The sequence below is a fragment of the Canis aureus genome, chromosome 4 (genome assembly GCF_053574225.1).
Source record: "Canis aureus isolate CA01 chromosome 4, VMU_Caureus_v.1.0, whole genome shotgun sequence".
NCBI lineage: Eukaryota > Metazoa > Chordata > Mammalia > Carnivora > Canidae > Canis > Canis aureus.
This window is the reverse complement of record NC_135614.1, coordinates 71232680-71240011: the sequence shown is the minus strand read 5'-3', so window position 1 is coordinate 71240011 and position 7332 is coordinate 71232680. Positions and strand designations below refer to the sequence as shown.

General features: G+C 35.1%; 1 long non-coding RNA gene across 2 annotated transcripts in view; it reads left to right on the top strand.

Moving 5' to 3' along the window:
• Positions 1-6072, top strand: part of LOC144311939 (uncharacterized) — a 64311-nt gene extending 58239 nt beyond the window's left edge. For both annotated transcript variants that reach the window (XR_013377412.1, XR_013377413.1), the window contains 2 exons: positions 5502-5557; positions 5952-6072. This is a non-coding gene — a long non-coding RNA (uncharacterized LOC144311939). The remainder of the gene's footprint in view (positions 1-5501; positions 5558-5951) is intronic.
• The last annotated feature ends 1260 nt before the right edge of the window (positions 6073-7332 follow it).

Sequence of the window (7332 nt, the reverse complement as noted above, 5' to 3'; positions counted from 1 at the left end):
TGGTCTCTTTAAGAAATGATGCCATATTGTGTGTGTTTTCCTTCCAATTTATTTTATTGTGATAAGAAACTTAAAATATATCCTCTTAACAAATGTTAAGTGTACAGTACCTTATGGTTGACTATAGGTAGAATGTTGTATAGCAAATTTCTCGAACTTACGCAGCTTACTTAACTGAAACTTTATGCCTGTTGATAAACAATTCCCCATTTCCCTCACCCCCAACACCTGGTAACCACCATACCAGTCTTTGGTTTAATGAATTGGACTACTTTAGATATCTCCTATATTTTGAATAATGCAATACTTGTCTTTCTGTGTCTGGCTTATTTCACTTAGTATAATGTCTTCAGGCTTCAACCCTGTTGTCCCATACTGCAGACTTTCCTTTTTTAAGGCTGAAGAATATCCTATTGGGTGCTGTGTGTATGTGTGTGTGTCATATTTTCTTTATCCATTCATCTGTTGATGAACATTTAGGTTGTTTCCACATCTTGGCTATTGTGATATGGGAGTGATAATATCTCTTTCAGATCCTGATCTCAATTCTTTTGGATATATATCCAAAGTGGATAGTGAGATAACTGGATCATATGGTAGTTCTATCTTTAAAACCACCATACTGTTTTCCACAGTGGTTACAGGAATGGCACCATATTGGGATTCAGTGTTATTCTCTTTTAAGAACACTATTGGTTCTCTATTCTTTTTGGCAGTTTGAACATTCAGTGGGGGCAGTAGTTATATCAGCTTTGGTCCATTTTTGCCATTATGGCCACTTTCTTCATGTGTCTATTATACCAGTATTGTGGTGGCCAATGACAATGACTAACATTAGTGTGCCAAATCATCTTCTGTACTTGGTGGTTTGGTATCTTTATAGTAATAGTTGATTTCTTGTGCATGTTAACATATGACACAAACATATTCATATTTAGCCTCCTCTGATAGGCTAGACCTAGCCACATACCTCAATCCTAGTTATCTTTTTCCTGGATCTTCCAATCTTCCAAAACTTTGACTAGCTGACTAAATCACATGATAATGCCCATGAGTCTTTTTCTTGGAAATGATAATTTTTAATTTGGTACCTAGGTCAGGAGTAGGTGGGATAGTTTTCTAGGCTTTCTCTTGGCTTTTCCTGCCATGTTACATCTTGCCTCACAGAACTAGGCCAGAAAGTGGGAGTTCTTTCAACTCTCAAGTATGTCTGTGGCAATTATCACCCAGTACTTAAAAGGGAATCCACATGGCACATTTCTATGTCCATCACACATAAGTAGTATAATGTTCTGGATTTAATGGATATTGTGTTGAGGAATTATATTTTAATTTGTAATTATAACTATATTTTAATTTGTTAAGGAATTATATTTTATCACACACTTACTATGGCCCTAATAAAGAGGATGAACTAAGTTTCTAGTAATCCATGTACTATTGATTTCTGATTTAACTTCTTTCTTCCTTTTCTTCGTTAATGGGATTGAAGTGGTCTTTGTCACTCTTAGTAAAACTATTTATGATCAACAATACTATATTTTTAATAAGTAGGCATAATTACATAGTTCCTTTGTTCTGAATCTTTCAATAGCTCTGTACAGCCTCCAGAAAAATCAAACAATTCACTAACCTAATCAAATGAGAAAGCTAATGAATTAATACGCTGGTAGTGAAAAGAACTGAAACATTCACAAACATTTAAAAAATAAATTATGCATACCTTATAACCAATGTTGTATGATATGAAGGAAAAGAGAAGGTTAAGGATGATGTAAATAAAGATTTCTGACTTGACCTAAATCAATGGTAACTGCATTCTCCATGGAAGAGAATAAAGCGTGTATAAAAGTTGTTTATGTGTAAGTGTTACTCTCTTCTATCAGACTCTGATCCATTTGATAATTATATTAATTCATCTTTGTACTCCCCACAGTATTTACTATAATATATTGCATATACTGTTAGTCTCAAATTAGTATTTGATTTATGAGTGGGTAAATGTGGGCTATCAAAATCTTATCTGCAGCACCACAAAATAGGCTGAGGTTATTGGAGAAACCAGAGTAAAAAAAAGCTGTTTTTTAAAAAAATTCTGACAGTAGGCAAGCCATATTGTATCACTAATACCAAGGCAAAAGTGAGCAAATATTTCTCCTCCTTTGTGACTCCACATTGACCAGACCAGGGTTTCTATTTTATTTAAAGACTATTCTTAATACTTAAATGAATAATAAGCAGGAAACCCCAGGACAGCGGTGGGGGGTGGGGTGAGGCTGTGTTTGAAAAGGAGATTTGTTCCTCAACCACATCAGCTGTGCTAGAAAAAAAGTACAAATCCTACAATCACAAGTTTGTGAGTTAAAATGCAACTTCTTCCCTCAGATTTCAGCTAAATGTAGCTACTTAGTTCACTCATGGACAGGGTCAGTCTTTTACATTTTGGGGAAGAAGAAGAAATGATAAAGAGAAAGCGACAAAATTCTAGCTAGAAATGGTAGCAGGAACAAACGTGGTGGCTTTGAAAACTAAAGTGGAAAGCAAAACAAAACCTATTTGCACTGTTTGAACCCCAAAGGGCATCCAAGGCCTAAGGATATATCACATTAACAACCTGTGAATAAGGCAATTGCCATCCTTGGAATATGTCTAACCAGACTCTAGGCAGCCTGACTCTGTTAATGGGAACTGACAAGATATTTGGCACTGAAAAGACATCATAGAAAAAGAACAAAACCCAGCCCTGGGCAATGGCATCACTGAGGAGCACTAATTCACTTAGCCTGGGACTACTAGATCTTTCTTTTGTTCACACCAGCATATGGGCAATATTATTGGAATAGCTGTTTTGCTCTTCTGTATCTGTTGCTAAGAGCAATAAAACTCCTCTGGTCACCTTATTTATACCTTCTGCTCACAAGACAAAGATAATGATTTTCAGTTTTGCTGTGGCACATCTCATAGCAACACAAGGTTATTATAAATAGGTTAGTTTAACTCTCTTGTTCCCCCCAAATGTGAAGAACAGTTCATGGCCTGTGCAGGCAGAGCTACATGTGTGGATAAAGATTCCAAAAGCTAAATGCATTATAACAAAGGGAATTGAGGATCAATTGCCAATGAGAGAAAAAAATTACAAATGAGGAAGTATGAGTCCTAAGGGAGTCAATTATACCAAAACACTGCCATAAATGTGACAAATCAGTACAGAAGAAACAGGTTTAATTGGAAATAGATTATTATAGCACAATGTGGTTTGGTAACATTACTACAAAAAGTAGTAATAATAACTAACATTTTTTGTAATCATTTTATGGTATATATATATATATATAAAAGAACCAGTATGGAAATACTACATTTTGAATACTACATTTGAATTTATCTATTGAAAACAAACTGTTCATTGAGGAATATCTAGGAATATCTAGATTCTCAAAGCTAGTTAAGGGCTGAGTCGACCCTGGTACCCAAGTTTGTTTATATACATATATATATCATATAAAATATATATGTGCATATCCCACCATGCTTTCCACAAGCCAATCCCAGCCCTTAAAATAAAAATCAAGCCAAATAAACTAAAATATTAACAATAAAAATGAAATAGTCTCATCATTTTGTTATGCCTACACTGTTCATTCCTCTGTATGTTTTCATCAAGAATATGTGAAGAGTGCATATATCATAGTGTTTGCTAATACGAAGATTACCAAGCTCATTTCACCATTGGATCTATGAGTCTGAGTAATAATATCAAAGTCTCAGAACCTATAGAAAAGATCATGAGTGTGTAGTTGAGGCACAATGCTTCTCTGTAAAGATCTACCAGATTTGGGGAAGAGGCAACAATATGAAAATTCATCTCCACCACCACTTGCTTGACTGTGAATTGAGTAGAAAAAGAAACCCTAAACCCTGTTCCTATGAGGCAGGATCATCCAAAAGCACTAACTTTTTTTTTTTTTTTTTTTTAACCAGACACAAGGTATCAAGCAGGAAGGCATGGAAAGAAAAATCAGCAGGACACTTAATTGCCACTCATCCTACTGCCTCATTTTTCTTCCCTTAGTTATTCCACATTTTTCTCCTCCTGATTTCCCAAACCTCCTCCCTTGATTTTATTCGTTCTGCCATCTTTTCTTTTTGCCTGTGTCTCCCATTTCCCTCTTGTGTTTCCAGGAAGTTGAAGACAGAAGCAAGCTATCGGTACCATGGGTACATGTGTTCATAACACTCATTTTGGAGGATTTTTACATTATTTTTAATTAATGATATTTTTAAGTGAATTCGAATCCGTGGTGGCCAGGTAGTCCACTTTAATCTGCACTATACTTTTTACCTCTGTTTTGCACATGATGTCTCATATTTAGGTTAGTTTTTATCTCAACTATTTTGAGTTTGACTAAAAATATGAGTATGAGATAAATTAGAAACTTGATCATTATCTAAATCCTATGAAAAATACATGCATTCCATATCAGTAGGAAAATGATAATCCAAAATTATATGTTCATATTAAAATAATTGTGTACATATATGTATATATGTGGAGAAAAAAAAGGATAATTAAATAAAAAACCTTGGTTGAATTTTTTAATGCTTTTTAAATAGAATATGACCTTTTTCTTGGTTAGAACATTCTGACCACCAAACTTCCAGATTCAGAGCATAACCTTTTGATTAATTGGACTTTTTAGCCAATACCACATGGCAAGGCTAGACTAAACCTGGAACTCAAACATTTTTCTCACTGACAATTATACTTACTTTGGATTGCCTATGTTTACCAATGAACCTAAAAATGTAATTAATTAAATTGCTTAGTTTGGGATAGGAGAATTTGTGGAAAAACAAAGTGTAAAAAAAAAGTCATAATTACTCAAAGTTACTCAAGTGAATTTGTGGGAAAATAAAAAAGTTCAAAATCTCCAGAGAAATTTTCCAATACAATTTTAATTCACCTAACCTGGCAAAATCTACATCTACTGAATACAAATGTCTTTAAATCCATGTCTTGTTAGAGCTATATATCTTTAATATCACAAAGTTCAGAGTTGTTTTCTTTTCAGTTAGGGAGTTCTGATTTTCCCAACATGCTGTGTCAAAGTGTGTACATTCCTTTTAGAGCCTGATAAATAGAGAAGCAATCTGTCATCTCTGATATCATCTATAATAGCAGGAGTCTGGGCAAATATTTAAATAAATACCCATGAGCAACACTGAGATTATGAGCTATAGAAGGCTTTTATAATTATTCTTTGGAATTTTCCTAAGAGAGAAAGGTGCTTTCCCACCCTTATCTCATATAATTTTCAAAACACTCTGGAGTTCAGGGACGAAAATAAAGCAAAAATTCCCAGCGGTCATTCAGAGAGTTTATAGTAAAGCTAGCAATTGAATCTGGGCCCACCTGGATTTCCTTTTACCTAAATGCTGTGCGTGTCTGGGCCTTGGTAGTTCCTTCCAGCTTTGTGTCACTGCCTCTTTTTGTTCTGTAGCTTCTCCCATCCTGGAGCTGGTCTCTCAGAAGATACTCCTGGAATTCCAATTGCAGGTAAAAGACCTTGCGATCATCTAGGTCATGTCCTACACCTTTTTTTTTTTTTTTTACAGAAAAAGAAATTGATCCCCAGAGAAATGGAAGATTCCATCAGAGTTAATAAATTCTTAATCCAGGAATAGAATTTTCACTTTTTGTTTTGAAATCACTGCTCTATTTTCAACTCAACAGAATAATTCTGGTCTAATTTTCCAGTAGATCTTTCCAGTAAATCTTTGACTCTGGTCAAAGTTTAATCTGTGTATTTTCAGATTCACATACTTGTCATTTTAATTGGTTAATTGTTAGTCACTTTTATCTCTTATTAGTAGTGTGATGGAGTTGCAATTTATATTTAACATTTGCAATTTCACTGAAGTGTAGCCTTTATTTCCTTTTTTGTCTCAAGGGTTTCCCCATCACTGAACACGAGGTGTTTTGTTCAAGCAGACGGCAAAATGACAGAATCAGGAAGGTCCATGGTGGTTGGTAAGGCATACTGGTAGATTTTTTGTAAGTATCATGCCTAGGATATTAAAATTTAATTTAAAATGTTGAACAAAGTTCTCTATGGATGTTTTCCCCTTAATTACAATAAATTGTATGACAACCAATCTTGGATATTATTTTCTTATCATCGAAATAAAGAGTAACACATTAACATAATCTTTCAAGGATCAAGTATTATTACACAAAAGCTATATTTCTATAGTAGAAATTGTCATTTTCACTTATTTTTTGACCTATGCTTGGGATAAAACTCCAACTAATCTTTACAGGATTTTAATAATATAGGCAATCTGTATAGGTGGTGATTAGAGTATAATTATAGTATTTTATGGTTTACTTAGAACTTTCCATTGTGTGATCTCAGTTGAGATTTATTATAGTCCTCAATTTATAGGTCTATTATTGTTATATTATGAAATTAACATTTTGTGATGTTAAATTCTTTATTTAGCCACACAATGAGTTAACAGTGTAATCTGAGATTTAACCATGTTATCCAACTATAACTGAACCAACTTGAGTTTGCTTCTTGGTGAATCACAGAAAGTATACCAGGTGCATTATCACACAAAGAAAACTTTATTTGTAGCAAATAAAAAGATCATGGTCGGGGGAGGCAACAGCTTCCAAAGCTGTGACTCCCCAGTAGAGGGTGAATGGATACTTTTGTTTAGGGTTAGAGTGAATATTTAGATAGGGAAGCCTTGTCAATCTGCATAGAGGTGGGCACAAGGTTATGCATGTGCCATAAGGAAATATGCCTATACATACATTGTATGTTATGTAAATGAGACTGAGGCTCCTCCTTGGGCAGAGATTTTAGTATTAAATGAGTTAAAGGTAATTGCATGTTATTTCAGGGGTCACTCCGTGTTCTATCTCCACAGGCTCGAGATGAGTCAGGGGTTAATCTCAACTAAACCATCCAGTGGGGGATCCCTGGGTGGCGCAGCGGTTTGGCGCCTGCCTTTGGCCCAGGGCGCGATCCTGGAGACCAGGGATCGAGTCACACGTCGGGCTCCCAGTGCATGGAGCCTGCTTCTCCCTCTGCCTATGTCTCTGCCTCTCTCTCTCTTTCTCTCTCTCACTATCACAAATAAATAAATAAAAATTAAAAAAAAAAAAGAATAAACCATCCAGTGGTGGTCTGGATGGTCTAGGCCAGTGGAAGGTCAAGGCAGTTGCTATCATCAGGGTGGTGGATTCAGGTTTCATGTATCTGAGTTAAGAAGTAAGGGAAAGAAAAGACAAAAACAGGGCGACAAATCATAAGAGACTCT